Source organism: Vicia villosa, linkage group LG1, assembly GCF_029867415.1.
Source record: "Vicia villosa cultivar HV-30 ecotype Madison, WI linkage group LG1, Vvil1.0, whole genome shotgun sequence".
NCBI classification, from domain to species: domain Eukaryota; kingdom Viridiplantae; phylum Streptophyta; class Magnoliopsida; order Fabales; family Fabaceae; genus Vicia; species Vicia villosa.
Genome location: NC_081180.1, coordinates 15,886,379 through 15,906,183, shown reverse-complemented (window position 1 = coordinate 15,906,183; position 19,805 = coordinate 15,886,379). Strand labels below are relative to the sequence as shown.

General features: G+C 35.5%; 1 long non-coding RNA gene across 4 annotated transcripts; it reads left to right on the top strand.

Annotated features, from left to right (window-relative positions):
• The first annotated feature begins 592 nt into the window (after positions 1 to 592).
• LOC131601633 (uncharacterized) lies at positions 593 to 4,377 on the top strand. 4 transcript variants are annotated; one of them, XR_009283754.1, is made up of 5 exons: positions 593 to 924; positions 1,023 to 1,114; positions 1,391 to 1,600; positions 1,717 to 3,408; positions 3,506 to 4,377. It is a non-coding gene; the product is annotated as an uncharacterized LOC131601633 (long non-coding RNA). The 4 variants fall into 4 exon arrangements; XR_009283755.1 differs by having other exon boundaries at positions 1,391 to 2,146; positions 2,435 to 3,408; XR_009283757.1 differs by having other exon boundaries at positions 1,391 to 3,408; positions 3,506 to 3,841; positions 3,928 to 4,377.
• Positions 4,378 to 19,805: the final 15,428 nt, after the last annotated feature.

Below are 19,805 nucleotides of genomic sequence, written 5' to 3'. Positions count from 1 at the left end.
ACTTTTTTATTTTTTAAAATTTTTATTACCTCGTACAAATTACCATAAGAGTTTTATAACTATTAAATTATAAGAGTTGTACCCTTGTTAAATACTACTAAGAAAAAAAATAAGAACTAGTAAGAATCTATAAAGGGTAGTCAAAAGAGTACTGCATAGATAATACTAATAGTACATACACAATATAAAGAAAATATTCACCTAATAAAGCTGATTTAAAATTGTGTTTTTGTTGTGTTGGAAACAGACAAACAAAGTTATTACTATTAGCATGAAAGAATTTATTTTGTTTTTTTTAAACAATCTTGGAATACGGTGGGAACGCAAGTGCTGGATTTTGTTAAACTGGTATGGGTAAATTCGAGTCTGCTTGCTATTTGCCTTATCCCAATGGTAAAAGTTCCGCAACTGGTGGCTCAGTACCGGCCTACATCGCTTTGCAATCTACAAATATAAGAAAATTTTATGTTTTGCCAAATATCAAAATACCCCTCTTGCTCCTCAATGTGCCACGTGGATACCTTCTGCATATATAATTCAAATTCTTGCTTATTTGACACTATTTTTTTCTATTTGCTTCTAAAATCTGCTAATTTCTTTTTCAAACCTGAGGTTTTCGGTCTCTCTCATATTTTTTTTCTCTCTTTCAGCTTCAAAACTCAACCCTAATCTATCTTCAATCCTAAAAACCATCTTCCATCTTCAAAGCTCAACCATTTTCATCGCCTTCCTCCGAGCTTTCTACATGACAAGATCGTTGGAGAAAATTTTCTTTTTCATCTTCCTATTCGTCTGCAGTAAAACACGTCCAATCTCAGATTTTTGTTGGTGAGTTATGAGTTATGGGTTATGCCGCTTCGTATGGAGTTGCCGGTTTGGTTCCACCGTTCGTATTTCACCACCAATGTCACTATTTTCCTCAAGGTATGTTCAATGTTGAAGATTAAGTGTTTTAGGGTTTATATGTTTTGTTGATTTGGGGTTTTCTTACAGTGTTGATTTTCTAAACTATGTTGTTTTAGGCTGTAGGTGATAAATATATTATATTGCAAGGATTGTTGAGTTCTTTGAATATGAAGACAAAATTCTATAAGGATACATCTTTTTGATTTTGGTAAGGTTTATTGCTTTTTCAGTTAGAAATTAGATCAGTTAAACTCATCCTGTAATTTCATGGTTAGAGATCTTAAATTAATTATTTTAAGACCATTTATATAAGATAATCATCCATTTTTCATTGAGAATGACCTATCAGTCAACTCTACCAAATATCATGTAGGCAGAGATGAGATCGCGAAGTTGTTTCCGAACCTGTTAATATAATTATTCTGGCTCATTACATACATATGTTTTCAAATGTTCTAATGTAAAAATCTCTTTCTTCTTCTAGAAATTATGATATTGTGATGACTCACGGGAATGAATCAAACTGATTCGGGCGGGTTGGGAGCCTTTTCTCAGTCACCGACAACTCAAAACACTCGTACTATGCATGATCTGCAGGAAAAGACATTGCCATTTGCCTTTACATCTTTTAGCTTGCATGTAAAATCCCTTGGTACAAATGTTCCTCTCACGGGGGTTCCGTCTGCATGTTGGAGTAAATTTGTATTTTTGCGCTTGTGTTATGAAATTTTCGTTTTACTTTTATTTGTTTTTCTAGCTGGTGTCAATCATGTTGATGACCCTATGAATGTTGACTTTCCCATTTTGTAGATGGACTGCGTTTGACATCGAAAATAGCTTTGTAAGTGATTGTTTTGGCATTGAAATGGCAGTTGGAAAGTCTCACAGTTTCCAGATGTTGGAGCCTATAAAGCCTCCACCTACTAAGAAGCCTCGCAGTTCGTCAGGAAGATCATGTTCAAGTGAAGTTATGGAACAAGAAATCTGGAAAGATTTTCCTGAAGATTTATTTGAGGCGGTAATTGCACGGCTTCCTATTGTCATTTTTTCCACTTCTGATCCAGCAAGTTCCTTTTCACTCTATGGAGGGAGTGTCTGTGCCAAAGTTTCAATGTTACTCTGTCTAGATCGTGAATGGTTTGAAATTTCAACAATGGTGAAAACCAGATCAGCAGACTCACTTAGTTGCTTGTCATTCAGAGTGGATTTGAAGCAGATAAGATGGATGGGGATACTGCAGGTATGAATTGAAATTTAATGTTCTCGCAAGTTCAAGTTGTGAAACCAATCAATAAATTGTAGAACATTATAGAAAATTCATGGAACAGCTTCTTTGGTTGTCTATATTTATTTTAATGTGTGACTACTCTTCTCATGTTTATTGCAAAATATGATTCGGGCTACGCAAATTGCAAGTAAGGATGCTATTATCTTAGTATACTGTTATTGTTGTGAGCTTATTCTAGCTATATAGAGCTTGTAGGTGTAATTTTAAATCACAATAGTATATCTATTTTTTCTTTTATAGCGAGAGCAGGACCATATGCAAAAAAAGGACGTATTTCTCACGCAACAATCAAATGACGAGGCATAATAATTACGACAATGCTCACACGGCTGCGGAGAATGGACCTATCTTGCTTGGAGGATAGCATTAGCATCTCATTTATTCTGGTACTTTGGGAAGACTATCCTAACATTCTACAGCTTACCATTTTCAATTTTCTTCTCATTCTAGAATCCTATTTATGTGGCATGTGTGACTTAAGAACTTCTGTAGTCAAATCGAGTTCTGTTCCTGTTCATAATTTGATTTACGTTTTCTGTTCAAAATTTGATATCCATATCCTTTATATTTAATGCTCATATTATCTTAAGTTTTCCCCTGCTGTGAGATTCTTCCTCGACAAAAGAAAATAGTTTTGTCTAAATGGTTGGCACATTTTACATCCTATCATTATATAATTACCAATAACTTTATATGGTTTTGTCACTGAAATATGTGAATTACATCAATTGTCATCAGTTTAAAGGATTTAAAAACTGCGACAAGGAACTTAATTCAAGGAACTATATGATTTTGTCATCAGTCTAAATTGTTGTCATTGAAGTGCTTTAGTTTAAAGGAATTAAAAACTGCGACAAGTAACTTAATTCAAGTGACAAATGACGAGCTTTGTTGCGTAAAAGGGTGGATTGATGAGAATACATTCGCCCCAATAAACCAGATTCTGGTTTTGCAATTACTGTCAGAAAGCTTAACCAAGTGTGCCATGAGGAACATAATGAATTGTTGGTGAGTTTCATTCCAGAAACTTTTACTCAAAGCTTGTGATATGTTTAATTGTCATCTTACTTTATTATAGAGAATAATCAATATTATGAGACAATTGAGTCATCCCAATCTTGTCGAACTCATTGGTTACTGCTTAGAAGATATCAACCCCATTTTGGTATATGAATTTTTGGCCGAGAGAAGTTTGGAAAATCATTCGTGTAAAAGTATGTCACTTATCGTTGTTGTTATCTTTTTCTATTTTCAAAAAAAATCATAAGATAACTTCATTTACAAGTTATCTACCTGACTTGTATGGATCAGGATCTTCTAATGTTTAGCCGCTATCATGGAAAAGCCGAATGAAGATAGCTCTTGATGCTGCTAAGGCTCTTGCATTTCTTCACAGTGATGAAGTCAAAGTGATACATGAAGATTTAAATACTTCTAATATCTTAATAGATTCAGTAAGTGGTTTCTTTTATCTAACAAACTTACAAATGAAGAGTTTACCAGTTAGAGGTTTATAAATTCTTCTATGTGAATGAAAAAATCACAATGAAAAGATACTCGATTTCGGGTTGGATAAAAACCAAAGGGTTATTAGGAGGTGTCAAGATTATGCAGCAATTTACTCAGCACCTGAGTACTTAATGACGGGTAACTGATTATTCTTACTACATAATAAAAATTAGCAATAACTTTTAATATTCCTAACTTTTCTTGCCATTGTCTTTTAATTTAAGTTCAACAAACCAAAAAGGGTGATGTATACAGTTTTGGAGCTGTTCTGTTGGAAATTATGTGGAAAATGTGCACTATGATGGCGATGATGAGTGGTCTTCCAAGTCACGGATTCCTATATAGAAGGTCAATATTCGCCGCGTGAAGCAAAAAAAGTAGCTTGCATTGCAATTTGTTGTCTGTATGAAACACCAAAAAATAGACCAAACATGGATGAGGTTGTGAGAGCATTGGATTTGGAACAACTTCAGGATTTTGATGACACAATTGGAACAAATTCTCCATTTTGTGAAAACATACATTATTTTGCATTTTTGAATAAACATTAGGAGACTGAAACATATTTTGCTATCTGTGTCACGCCATGTTGACATTAAGAGTATATGACTTCACTAATATTTCTTATGAAAAGTAAAGAGGCCAACACAGTAGAAGGAAATAAGGTATCATGATACTTCCTGCAAATTTCAATATCATGTAATACATTGAAATTCACATATTATTCCTTTGAAGTATGTCTTAATCTTTGATGTAATTAATGTAAATGTTCCAACCAAATTTTCTTGTCTATATTCTTTTAATTTGTTGATAAACAAAAATGAGACTTCTCACAAAAATTATTATCATGAAGAGAAATATGAAATAATATTGTTTACCTATAATTACATATATTTAAAAATGATAATTTCGATGTTGAAAATAGTATTTTACTAAGATGATAATTTTTATTTTTTTATAACACCAAATTAAAATAATTATAACGGGAACGTGAAGTGATTGTTCAAAATATTGAATATTAAAGGAATTGTCAAATTATTGATTAAAATATTGAACATTAATGGGAACATGAAGTTGTTGCTTAAAATATTTAATTATTATTTTTTCATGGGTACCAGATATTTTTCTATACATTCAATTATTGTTTTTTCATGGGTACCATATATTTTTCTATACATTCAATTATTTTTTTCACGGGTACCAGACATTTTTCTGGACATTTAATTATTATTTTTTACGGATACCAGACATTTTTCTATATATTTAATTATTATTTTTTAACGGGTACCAGACATTTTTCTATTAAAAAAATATATATTTAATTATTATTTTTTCACGGGTACCAGACATTTTTCTATTAAAAATATATATTTAATTATTATTTTTTCACGGGTACCAGACATTTTTCTATTAAAAAAAATATAAAACAAATGTGCGTCCTGCAAGAGAACCCGTGCGAATGCACGGGTTTGTTACTAGTTCTATTTATAAGGTTGTAAGCAGAGTGGTGTTAAATAGACTAAAAGAGCACATGGCAAATCTGATCTCTCCTAATCAGTCCGACTTCGTTCCTTGGAGAATGATACAAGATAACATCAATCATCGCGAATGAGGTCCTTCCCGGTATGCACAAAATGAAAGAGAAAAAAGGAGGCTTTGTGATCAAAGTAGATTTGTCTAAAGCCTATGACAAGCTCAGTTAGAACTTTATCTGGAATACGCTTAAGGAGATCAAACTTCCGGATGCACTCGTTAATATCATCATGTGTGGAATCACTAGCGTGGAGGCGAACATCAACTGGAACGGTGCTAGGACGGATTACTTTTGTCCGTGCCGTGCACTATGCCAAATTGTCTTTTAGCAGCACCCCTACGAAAGCGCTTTTAGGAAAAAGCGCTGGTATAGGTTTCGCTAAAAACAAAATTAAAAAACACGCAAAAAAGCGCTCTTATAAGGGGGGTTACGAAAGCGCTTTCAAAACGCGCTGGTAAAGGCATGGGTACAAAAGCGCTTCTCAAAAGCGCTCTTATAGGGGGGTTATGAAAGCGCTTTCAAAAGCGCTGCTATAGGGGGTGGGGTACAAGAGCGCTTTTACCCTAAAAAGCGCTGGTATAGGTCTGGTTACAAAAACGCTTTTGAAAAGCGCTCTCATAGCTTATTTAAAATTAAAAAAATTTAAAACAAAAGTAACAAAAACACGCGTTTTGCCTCTCATTCTTCCTTGTTCTTCTCTTCTCCCTCGCGCCGTCTCCGTTGTTCTTGCCCTCGCTGTCACCGTTCTTCTTCTCGCCGTCACTCCTCGCTGTTAACAACCATCTCCTCGCCGTCACCGTCACTGTTCTCCTCGCGTCACGATTGTCCTTGTCGTCGTTTTTCCTCCTTCTTTCGTCGTGTCTCCGGCCAGGTATCACTTCTTCTCTTCCATTTCTTCTATTTTAGGGTTTATTCTTGTAACACTGTGGAGAACATAACTTTGCTATGAAATGAGATTCCAGAAGTTGTTCACCTGATCTTGCTTAAGTTCTGTTCGATTGTCTCTTAAATTTTGTTTTTTTCATATTATTTTGATTTTGGTTTTCTTCCATTAGCTTAATTTGTGAATACAAGATTACACTCAAAGATGTTTTTGATTTATGGCAAACTCAAATAAGCATTCAAACAACAAGGCGGAAGCAGAAAACTCAAAGAAAAGCAAGCATTGATCACTCATGACAGTACAGGTTGATCTATTATACTTTAGGTCGACTCAACACAAGCAGATCAAGAAGAATGCAGAAAACCAGCAGTTAGGTCGACCTACTGTCAACCCAGGTCGACCTAAAATGGAGAAAAATCCACATACTTCTGCTAGGTCGACTCACACATCATCTAGGTCGACCTAAATTGATGAAATCTACATACTAGTCTGCTAGGTCGACCTACACAACGACTAGGTCGACCTAATCTGAGAAAATGTCCCCATAATGCATTTTAAGAGGATTCTGGTCGACCTACTCCCTAAACAGGTCGACCTAACTGGGAGCAAAATTCTGCAAGCACTGCTAGGTCGACCTAAGCTCTACAAGAGGTCGACCTAACTGATCAAGAATGCCAAAATTTCTGTTTCTCTCATCTCCAACTCCTAAGCTATCTTATATATTATCAAAGGTTCATTATTCAAAGCAACACCAACGACTGAAAGATACACAAACGCTTCTCATCTTCGTTCTTCATCATCTCCAACACAATTACACATAATCATTCTTGCGTTGCGGGTTAGTGATGAGTTCGATAACGTCCATGGAACGGAATTGAAGATTCCTAGTGGGTGAAGGTTTGTGGGGTTTGTTGGTGAATAAAATCTGCGGGTTTTGTCCTCCACGACGGGTGGTTCTTGGGGGTTTTTATCAAGAGGCGTTCATTGAGGATTCGGCTGAGTGTAACGATTGAGGAACGGGGAGTTCAAGGAATCAAGACACTGCAGAAGGGAATCAAAGTGAAGCTCTTGGATAACCTTGATCTTGTTCAAGATTAAGGGGGAAGAAGATTCAAAGGATCGACATAATTGGTTTATCGTTTATCGCTTTGTTATCTTCTTTGTATATACTACTTTCAACATTAATGAAAGATTACCCAATTTCAATTTGGAATTGGGGGCAGACGTAGTCGTAGCGAGGACGATCGACGAACTGCCTAAACAAATATCGTGTTCTTGTCGCTTTTACCTTTTCATTTACATTCTGTTCATATTTGGTTATAATAGCAAATTGATTAACGATTCGAGTGTTAAGATTGTGAATTAAGAACCTATATAAACATCACAATCCATCACATATTGAATCACCATCAATTTGATCATTATCACCAAGTGTTTGTATATTTGTTTCTATCACTTTTACTGCATTGCAAATATTGTCAATCATACAAGAAGTTAATCTGATTTTCAATAAGAGCAACGCTTTGATTCTGCAACATATACTCTTATCACTTATCTCAAGTCTTCGACTGGTTTTAAACACATATACAATCGTTTCGATAGTGGTTCGGAATAGACGCGAGTCGATTCAGAATCACTTCCGCTGAAAAGTCGTTTAACTCCGCAAAACTGTGAACGATCTATTCACCCCCCCTCTAGATCCTAAGGCCAGCGTCTAACAAGTGGTATCAGAGCTCTGGTTAATTCCGTGCTACGTGAAACGCTTATTGGAAAAATGGCTTCCGGACCTAAAGGGGCTCATAATAGAGCTCCAGTTTTCAACGATGAAAACTACGGCTATTGGAAGGATTGTATGTGTGTCCATATCAATGCAATTGATAGGAACATCTGGACAGCTATTGTCAATGGTCCATTTAAGATCACCATGACAAATGCAGCTGGTGCAGTTGTTCCAAAACCAGAAGATACTTGGAATGCTGAAGATGAAAAGAGATATACATACGATTGGAAAGCGAGAAACATTCTAATCTCAGCTCTAGGAGTTGATGAATACTATCGCGTTTCCCATTGTAGATCAGCTAAAGCTATGTGGGACACATTGCAAGTTGCCCACGAGGGAACGGATGATGTCAAACTAGCTAGGATCAATACGTTAACTCAAGAGTTCGAACTCTTCCACATGGAAGATGGTGAATCCATCGAAAACATGCAGAAGAGATTCGTTCATCTGAAAAATCGGTTAAATTCTCTTGATAGACCTGTTTCCAATGCAGTTGCTACTAACAAAATCTTAAGATGTTTGAACAGGGAATGGCAACCCAAAGTTACAGCAATAAAGGAAGCAAATGATCTAAACACTTTAGACATCACAACTCTATTTGGTAAACTAGAGGAACATGAACAACACCTTAAATGCCTTGACATGCATGAGAAAAGGACAAAGAAAGAAAAGAACATGGAGAAAGAGGTAGAGAAGAAGTCAATAGCTCTAAAAGCTTCGAGCTCCAAGACCTCAAAACGAGAGCCAAAGGATAGTGACACAAGTGATGACGAAGACTCCGATGATGAGGAAATGGGACTGTTTGTGCGAAGATACAACAAATATCTAAAGAAAAACGGAGCAAAACATTCTGGCAAGGCTCTACAACCAAAAGTGACTTTTGCGGTTGATTCAAATAAGTTCAAAAGATCGTATACTCCTTTATATAGTAAATACACTTTTGTACCAAAAGTATCAACTAGCAAAACTCCATATTCTCATCATATTACCTGTCATTATTGTTGCAAAAAGGGACATACCATTGAAAAATGCAAATTTAGGAGAATTTTAGTTCCTAAAGGAGTATTTCAATGGTTGCCTAAGTGCAACAAATTGTGTACTCACTACCAAGGACCCAATGAAAATTGGGGACCTCCCTCTTTAAATTAATCTTGCAGGAAAAGTGTCTTGACATTGCCAAAGGTTGTGGTTCCTTGATAGCGGATGTTCAAGACACATGACTGGAGACCTATCTCTTTTCGTTGAGTTTCAAGCAAAGAAAAAGGGGTATGTTACGTATGGAGATAACAATCGGGGAGCCATACTTGGTAAAGGAAGTGTAGGTAACCCTTCTACCACTACTATAACTGATGTGCTGCTAGTAGAAGGTCTTAAACATAATCTTTTAAGTATAAGTCAATTGTGTGACAAAGATTTTAAAGTAATGTTTACAAATTCTGGCTGCACAATAGAACATACTAAGAAAAGAGACATTATGTTTAAGGGCTTAAGAGTAAACAACATCTACATGCTAAAGCTGATGAGGGCATATTCCTTGGTTACTCACAATCTAGCAAAGCATATCGGATATATAATAAGAGATTACTTATAGTAGAAGAGTCAGTACACGTGTCTTTTGATGAATCTTATGCAAAATATGTCGAGAAAGGTCTTTCATTTAATGGTGCAGGTCCATCCACTGAAGACATTGTCAAGGATAAGGAAGATGAGAATGAAAGTATTGTAAAGAAAGATGCTGAGAGAGAGAAAGATGAGTCTCACAATGAAAATGAAAAAGAAAGCATCTCAAACAATGAAGAACTTCCCAAGGCCTGGACAAATGTGAAAGACCATCCAATTGACAATATAATAGGAGACATCTCAAGGGGCGTTACAACACGCTCAAAGATAAGTAACTTCTGTCATCATTTTGCTTTTGTTTCACAAGTTGAGCCGAAAAACGCTAAGGATGCATTACTTGATGAGCATTGGCTAATGGCCATGCAAGAAGAATTAAACCAATTTAAACGGAATGATGTTTGGGACTTAGTCCCTCATCCGGGAGATCATCAAGTAATAGGCACTAGATGGGTTTTTCGTAACAAACTTGATGAAAACGGCGTTATTACTAGAAACAAAGCTAGATTAGTTGCCCAAGGTTATAATCAAGAGGAAGGTATTGATTATGAAGAGACATACGCTCCTGTAGCACGTCTCGAAGCTATTCGTCTCTTACTTGCTTATGCTTGTTCTAAAGACTTCAAACTATTCCAAATGGATGTTAAAAGTGCCTTTCTAAATGGCTATATAAATGAAGAAGTCTATGTTGCTCAGCCACCCGGCTTTGAGAATTACATGTATCCAACTCATGTCTATAAGCTGAAACGTGCTCTATACGGTCTTAAACAAGCCCCTCGGGCTTGGTACGAACGTTTGAGCAAATTTCTCCTTAGTTAAGGGTACTCTAGAGGTAAAGTTGACACTACTCTCTTTATTAAAAGAAAAGATAAAGATATTCTCTTAGTCTAAATTTATGTAGATGACATTATATTTGGGTCGACTAATGCAAAACTTGTCAAAGATTTTTCTAAGCTTATGCAGAGTGAATTTGAGATGAGTCTCATGGGTGAGCTAAATTTCTTCCTTGGCCTACAAATCAAGCAACTCAGTCATGGAACGTTTGTGAATCAAACTAAATACTGTACGGAGCTGCTCAAAAGATTTGGAATGAGTGAAGCAAAAGAAATTGACACACCTATGGCAACAAATACTAATCTAGACAAAGATGAAAAAGATATCAATCTTGTCCAAAAGAATCTCACTTGAAAGCTGTCAAAAGAATTCTGCGATACTTACGTGGAACTACTACATATGGCCTATGGTATCCAAAGGGAAATGAGTGTCATTTGGTAGGATTCTCTGATTCAGATTTTGCTGGCTGCAAATCCGATAGAAAAAGCACCAGTGGAACGTGTCATCTATTCTCAAATTCATTAATAAGTTGGCATAGCAAGAAACAAGTATCGGTTGCATTATCTACTGCTGAGGCAGAATATGTAGCTGCTGGAAGCTGCTGTGCACAAATATTATGGCTCAAGCAACAACTTCTTGACTTTGAAAGAGGAGACGTTACATTTGAACATGTAGAAAGCAAGAAGCAACTAGCTGACATCTTCACCAAACCTCTAGCAACGGAGCAATACTTCAACATTCGTAGGGAATTAGGGATACTCGATATCTCTAATTTGGGCTAATTACGTTTGTTCTCTCTTAATATTATTCCTTTACTTTATATATATATATATATATATATATATATATATGTTTTCTTTTGCTAACATTTTTCTTAGCGTAAAGGTAGTTCATCATCTAGCCAGGCGTCATTCCACATTGATTAAAGGCTGCCATTAAAGTTGAGAAAGCGGTAACGTTATTGTTGTTCACTTCCAAAAATATTATTGATACTATAATATGCTATCAATTAACATGCTTATAGTGACTTCATACATATATCGCTCTTGCTCATTTGACTCTCATGCTATAACTGGCTACCTTTTTTATGAATGCTAGCATTTTATCTATGTTTCTCTCGTTACTCTTCTATTTTCGTTGTATCTCTTTTTGATGTTGACAAAGGGGGAGATATATGCTGAGTGTACGGGGGAGCTGTGTTGAGAGATTGCCTTGTTGAGAGATAGATGCTGGATGTACGGGGGAGCTTTGTTGAGTCTTTATCACTTACCACCAAAGCTTCGACTAATGGTTTGCCATCATCAAAAAGGGGGAGCATGTGAATACAAGATTACACTCAAAGATGTTTTTGATTTATGGCAAACTCAAATAAGCATTCAAACAACAAGGCGGAAGCAGAAAACTCAAAGAAAAGCAAGCATTGATCACTCATGACAGTACAGGTTGATCTATTATACTTTAGGTCGACTCAACACAAGCAGATCAAGAAGAATGCAGAAAACCAGCAGTTAGGTCGACCTACTGTCAACCCAGGTCGACCTAAAATGGAGAAAAATCCACATACTTCTGCTAGGTCGACTCACACATCATCTAGGTCGACCTAAATTGATGAAATCTACATACTAGTCTGCTAGGTCGACCTACACAACGACTAGGTCGACCTAATCTGAGAAAATGTCCCCATAATGCATTTTAAGAGGATTCTGGTCGACCTACTCCCTAAACAGGTCGACCTAACTGGGAGCAAAATTCTGCAAGCACTGCTAGGTCGACCTAAGCTCTACAAGAGGTCGACCTAACTGATCAAGAATGCCAAAATTTCTGTTTCTCTCATCTCCAACTCCTAAGCTATCTTATATATTATCAAAGGTTCATTATTCAAAGCAACACCAACGACTGAAAGATACACAAACGCTTCTCATCTTCGTTCTTCATCATCTCCAACACAATTACACATAATCATTCTTGCGTTGCGGGTTAGTGATGAGTTCGATAACGTCCATGGAACGGAATTGAAGATTCCTAGTGGGTGAAGGTTTGTGGGGTTTGTTGGTGAATAAAATCTGCGGGTTTTGTCCTCCACGACGGGTGGTTCTTGGGGGTTTTTATCAAGAGGCGTTCATTGAGGATTCGGCTGAGTGTAACGATTGAGGAACGGGGAGTTCAAGGAATCAAGACACTGCAGAAGGGAATCAAAGTGAAGCTCTTGGATAACCTTGATCTTGTTCAAGATTAAGGGGGAAGAAGATTCAAAGGATCGACATAATTGGTTTATCGTTTATCGCTTTGTTATCTTCTTTGTATATACTACTTTCAACATTAATGAAAGATTACCCAATTTCAATTTGGAATTGGGGGCAGACGTAGTCGTAGCGAGGACGATCGACGAACTGCCTAAACAAATATCGTGTTCTTGTCGCTTTTACCTTTTCATTTACATTCTGTTCATATTTGGTTATAATAGCAAATTGATTAACGATTCGAGTGTTAAGATTGTGAATTAAGAACCTATATAAACATCACAATCCATCACATATTGAATCACCATCAATTTGATCATTATCACCAAGTGTTTGTATATTTGTTTCTATCACTTTTACTGCATTGCAAATATTGTCAATCATACAAGAAGTTAATCTGATTTTCAATAAGAGCAACGCTTTGATTCTGCAACATATACTCTTATCACTTATCTCAAGTCTTCGACTGGTTTTAAACACATATACAATCGTTTCGATAGTGGTTCGGAATAGACGCGAGTCGATTCAGAATCACTTCCGCTGAAAAGTCGTTTAACTCCGCAAAACTGTGAACGATCTATTCACCCCCCCTCTAGATCCTAAGGCCAGCGTCTAACATAATTGATTTCATTTTGTTCTTTGAAACTTGCTTTACTCAAACTCGGTTAAAGATTTGTAGAATTTTTTCCAGCAGCTTAGTTTGGTGTTTCATTCCACTAACGCTTTTGAAGACTTGTAGAATTTCTCCAGGTATTCAATCTATCTATATACTGTGTTGTTACCTTAGATATAATGTTGTTAATATCTGAACAGTTAATCATGTTATGGCCTTGTGGTTCAATCTGTCAATATATTGTGGTTCAATGGTGCTCTTGTGTCTATCTTTGTGTTTCTTGAAAACTTCTTATTCATGTTTATTAATGTTAGAGAATGAGATAGTTAAGTTAGGTTGGTTATAAGTAGAAGTAAGTAAGTACTAGAAAGAGATAGTTAATGTATTGCTGTGAAATTTGATCTTTGTATATTCATCTAACATTCTTCATATCCCAGAGTGATTAAGAATTTTCTTCTTTCACTGAAACAAATATTTGAGCATTTCGGTATTGTAAATTCGAAAAGTCTAGAACATATGAACTACTTACTGCATTTTTCATAAATCGAAAGTGTTTAACTAATTGACCAAAATTTATGTTTTTTACTTTATTGGTTAAAATGGTGTCTTAGTTTTTAGATGTTTGAAAGTGATTCTCTAGTTAAAAGAAGGATAATTAAACATTGTACCTATTTATGTTTGATGACAAATAAGTTATAAATAGTTATATTACATGTATCTTTCTGTGCAATCATTATAAATAGTTATATTACAAATAAGTTACAAATAAGCGTGATATTAAAGTCGTTTCCTATGTTAATCATTAAGTGATGAACTTACTAACTTGGTGATAATACTTTGATTTGTGTTAATGGCTTATTTACTATGTAAGGGAATGAAGTTTTGGCAAAGAATATTGATCTGTGCAAAAGATTTAGATTCGGGTGTTTGTAGTTACTAGCTAATGATAATTGATTTCATATCATTTTAAATAATTGAGTTCTAGATTGGTTTTTTTTTATATTGTGTTAGTAGTGGTGTATTTAACTGCATCGTGTGTGTTTAATTTTACAGTTACTTTGAAGCCTCTGGTTTCTACTTGTACAACGCCGATTCAAACCTACCCGTCTCCCACATCAAGTCCAACTCAGGTTACTAGCCCTTTCTTCTTGCTTATAGTTTGTTGTTTTCTGCTAATAGTTTATTGTTTATGGTTCTATTTAATTTCAATTTAGTGTCTCTCAATCAGTTTTTTGGTTTGTGGACTTATATTACCTTGAAATAAGGTACTGTCTTCTTTAAGAAATCTGGTGTAGGCTGAAATATGGTACTGTCTTCTTTTAGAGACTCAAACAATCGAGACAACTGTAACTTCCTATCTTTAGCTAACTACCAACTTAACCAATATGAAAGCTATAACTAATAGCAATATGACATAATGTAACCTTCCAGTTATAATCAAGGATGGCCAAGTCAACCATAATAGTGTTTAAGTATGTTATATTTCTAGCTAATGACGTCTTGCTAGACAAGAAGTAATGAAATGAGACATTAACTTAAGTGTTGCTTATTCACAATAATATATTTTTGTACTATAGTTGCATAACATTTTATTTCAAGACTTGAGTGGTTTGACAAGATTTATTTCTATTGTTCACACTTTATAGGATCTCATTAGGTATTCTGATCAAGACATAATGATGAAAGCTATTTCTTATCTTGACAGAATTCCTTAGTACCTGATAGAGAAACCAAGAAGCAAAAGCATTTGTTTAGCTTAATTAAGACATGGATAAAACATGGATGAATTCAAACCGATTGTCGAAAGAGTACGAGAAAGGGGTATGGGAATTCGTTAAGTTTGCGGCTGCGCATGCCAAAGACCCGATTCGAATGGCGTGTCCTTGCATGGGTTACTGTTATGGGGTAAGATTGACGGGAATCAGTTGGCATCGCATTTACTAGGTTGAAAATAAATATAAATTACAGGTCGAACTGGGAGGCTTAAATTACAGGTTGCACTTTAAAAAACCTCATTTAGCAACGACGACGCTTTAAAAAACGCTCTTAAAGGGCCACCTACTAAAGCGCTGCCTAAGATTAAAAAAAAGCATAAAAAATAAAAAAAACGCAACCTACGAAAGCGCTTTTGGAAAAACGTTCTTATAGGGGGGCTACCAGAGCGCTTTTTCCAGAAAAAACGCTCTGATAGGGGGGCTACCAGAGCTCTTTTCTGGAAAAAGCGCTCTTATAGGGGGGCTACCTGAGCACTTTTCTGGAAAAAGCGCTGCTATAGGGGGAATACGAGAGCGCTTTTCTGGAGAAAACACTCTTATAGAGGGGCTACAAGAGCGCTTTTGGAGTTTCAAAAGCGCTGTCGTTATCTACGGCAGCGCTGGCTTTGGCAGCGCTTTAAAGCGCTCTAAAAGCCCAAAAAAAAAAACGCTTTTAAAGCCCTTTTTCCTAGTAGTGGTGGCATCCGACAAGGGGATCCTATATCGTCGTATATATTTGTGTTGTGCATGGAGAAGCTTACTCACCTCATAATGCAGGAAGTAACTACCGGTAAGTGGAGAACAAATAGACTGGGCAGAAATGGATTGAAGATCTCTCACCTGATGTTTGCGGATGACTTATTATTGTTTGGGGAAGCGACGGAGAAGCAAATGAAATGTGTCTTGAGTACTCTTCGAAGGTTTTTTGCGATGTATGGCTAGAAGGTAAATGAGGATAAGACTAGTATTATTTTCTCAAATAATGTTACTACTGAACTGAGACAAAGGCTCACACAATTATCAAATTTTAAGAGTGCAAGTACACTGAGTAGATATTTGGGAATTCCTATTAATGGCAAAGCTATTAAGAGACATGACTACCAATACATTCTCGATAATATATCGACAAAATTGGCGAGTTGGAAGGAGAATCATCTCTCCTTTGCGGGACGAGTTACGTTGGCAAAGAGTGTATTGGAGGCTTTGCCCATTTATTCTATGATGATAAGTATGGTTCCAAAAGTTTGTGTTGGAAAGATCCATCAGCTGCAACGACGATTTATTTGGGGGGATACGGCTACAAATAAGAAATATCATGCTGTCAAGTGGGATATGGTTACCCGACATAAGACAGTAAATGGGTTAGGACTTCGTAAAATCGACACAATGAACAGGGCTTGTATTATGAAGTTGGTTGGAAACTAAAACACAATCCAAATGAATTGTGGTGTAAGGTTCATGCTACGAAATATGGTCTGTCGCTTGGGGGACAGAATATCGCATCCTACAAAAGAACAGTGTCGCATATATGGAAATGCATAGAGGATGCGATATTATGCAGGGCGGGAATATGGAGCATAGGTAATGGTCGAAGTATTGATTCGTGGCGAGATAGGTGGCTTACAAATGGGTTGGTTATTGCATATTTAGATGTGGTAATCCCGTTGAGTTTGATGGGAGCAAAGCTATATGACTTGGTGGACTTACATGGAGAATAGAATATGAGCTTGTTTCAGGGATGGTTACCGGGTAACCTTCTGCATTTAATCAGAGCCCATTTGCCTCCAAAAGTTGAATATGGTGAAGATGATTTCGTAAATCATGGAACATCTGCCGGAGCTTTCTCTGTAAAATACATTGATATGGAGATTAGTGATAATAATGCAAATAATATAGGGATTTTATGGACGACTATCTCTAAATTGAAGGTCCCAGAGCGCATTCGCTACTTTACATGGTTTTTGGCCCATGATATGATCCTAACTAACTAGCGGAAGAGTCGAATGGGAATGGGTGGATGTGTTTGATGTGCGGGGAGGAGGTGGAAACAGTGTTGCATGTGTTTAGGGATTGTCTGAATGCCATGCAAATTTGGATCAATAACATTCCTTCGGGTATTACTAACAATTTTCTGCAGATGGAATTAAAAGATTGGGTTAATCTAAACCTTGGAGTTAATAACTGGAGCGAGTTCTGGGCAGTGGCGTGTCACAACTTATGGACTTGGAGGAATAAAGAATGACACAAAGATGATTTAATTCGACCTATGCAAGGAGCTCAATATATCTCAAGTCGAGTAAAGGAGTATGTTGAAGCAAGATGTAACCAACTAGGTGCCAATAAGATGGAAAGGAGTGTGGCTATGATACACTGGAAACCCCCTCCAAGTAATCATGTAAAGCTCAATACAGTTGGTGTGAGCATAGATGCATCAATTTCGGGATGTGGAGGAATCATTCGGGATTCAAATGGGGAGTGGGTAGGTGGTTTTGCAATGAATACGGGATCTAGTTCTGCTTTTATTGCGGAATTGTGGGGGTGTTCGAAGGTCTAAAGTATACGCTTCATCTGGGAAAAACAAAAGCGGAGCTAAACGTTGATTCAATCGCGGTGGTTGAGGCTATTCTAAAGGGTACGTCAGCTAGTCATGAAGGACATGCTCTACTACGGCAAATAGCTAGGTTAATTGGGAGGCATGAGGATGTGAAAGTTAGTCATACTTTTCGAGACACAAACAAGTGTGTCGATGTGCTAGCTAACGAGGGTTGCACGTTACAAGACAGTTTTTTTTTGTATGTTGCTCCAGAGTTCTTTAGAGTTTGTTTAGAGGATAATTCGTTAGGGTTTTTTTTCCTAGATTGATTCTGGTGTAATTTATATTTTCTCTCTTGGACTTCGGCCCTCTTTATTTCAAAAAAATACATAATTTATTTTGACGTATACAATATTTGATACCTATACCTATTATTCAAGAGTTTATTGAATTTTATTATGTAGATAACAAAATAAGGTGTGAAATTCAATTTTACTTTCATTATTTTTAAATTACATAATTGGTACGAAGGTGAAAATTCTTTTTATTAATTTGTAATATGTAAAAGCTACCTTCCATAATCAACAATACCAATGTAAAAAAATCTAAGATGAAATAAGTGAAACAACAAACACATGCATAACTGATTTTGTTTGTTATAGGCTATACCACTTTTTCAATGTATCCGTATATGTTTCCATTTCAATGCAAATCACAAACAACAACACTACGCTCCAAAACACTGCATTTATTTCTACTATAATCACTGTTTTTGTTCAGTAAAATTTGATCTCTTTTATCTATTCTACTGGTAGAAGACCCGTGCGTCCGCACGGGTAAATCAAATCTTAAGATGAATAATTTATTACAAACGTAAAAAAAAAGTTTAAAAATTTGAATAAAAAATATTAATTTAAGATTAACAAAATATAATATAGATAAAATGAATCTATATATAGTACCTATTTAAAAAAACATAGAAATGCATTAGTCATTTGTGTCTTAGGTAATTAGTCATTTGTGTCTTATGTAATTCGATAAGGCCAGATTGTTGGTGATATATAATTATTTTAAAATCACTAATAACTAAAGATATTTAAAAAAAAAAAAAAATTATAAAATAACCAACATGGTAAATTTAATATGTCTAATAACTATAAATATTTACAAATATGACTAATAACTATAAATATTTAAAAATATCACTGATAATTATAACTAAAAATAATATTTTGTTGATTAAAATAAAAAAGGTATTATGGTGATAGTGACCCGTGAAAATAAAGAGTTTCGATTATAAAATTAACATGAGTTTATAAAAGCTACATCAAGTCTAGAACTTAAGGATTTGCTACAAAGCTTATAAGTTTTCAAATATAGAGTTGGTAAAAATTTAAAACTTAAAACTCTAGTATTTTTTATTGAGTTAAAAGTTAAAAAGGTATTGTGGTGATAATGACCCGTAAAAATAGTGACTTTCAGTGATAAAATTGACAAGGAGTTAGCAAAATCGCCGTATTATTATAGCAAACCTCTATGATGGAAGATGAACCATGCGAGGAATCTGTTTGGAAGGATTGGCCAAATGATCCATCACTCATATCTTTCAACAAATTTTAATCAAACTTTACTTATGATGCGATGGATCCTTAAATCCCAATGGAACATGTAATTCAATTCGAATTCTATTGTTACATAGAGTAAATGTTTGAAGAAATAGACCAAACCTCCATGTTTGGCAACATCAGAGACATAATTTAGATTACCGAATCTATACAATTATCTCTAATAGAATCTCATGGATCCAAATAAGAACAAAACTCTATTGAATCCCTTAAAATTTTGACAATGTATATAAGAAACAATTTAGCTTGAGGAGACAAAATAAAAGTTTAGGCATGTGAATTTCAACATATCTATCAAAAGCATTTTACCTTAATGTAGACACTTAATTTTAAAAGTTTATCATGTGAGTTTAGACACAATACAGTTTAAAAATACCAAATATAGAATCCAACTCAAAGTGTTCATTATTTGTCTATGATACAAATTCCATTATACTTTTCCTACAACACAAGTATGCAAAACAGATGGTTGGAGCATTAGAATCAATTTCCAAAAAATGATTATAAAAATTAAATATATGTTATTGAACCACGTGAGACACTCACCAAGATAATTATTGCACATCTACATCAGATATTGGACCATGTCTCTAAGGAGCCAATTGTTAAATATGCTTGGATCTCAACCTCAAAAGCTAGCTCAAGAGGTGAGGTTGTCCTCACATATTTATACACCCAACAGTCCGGGA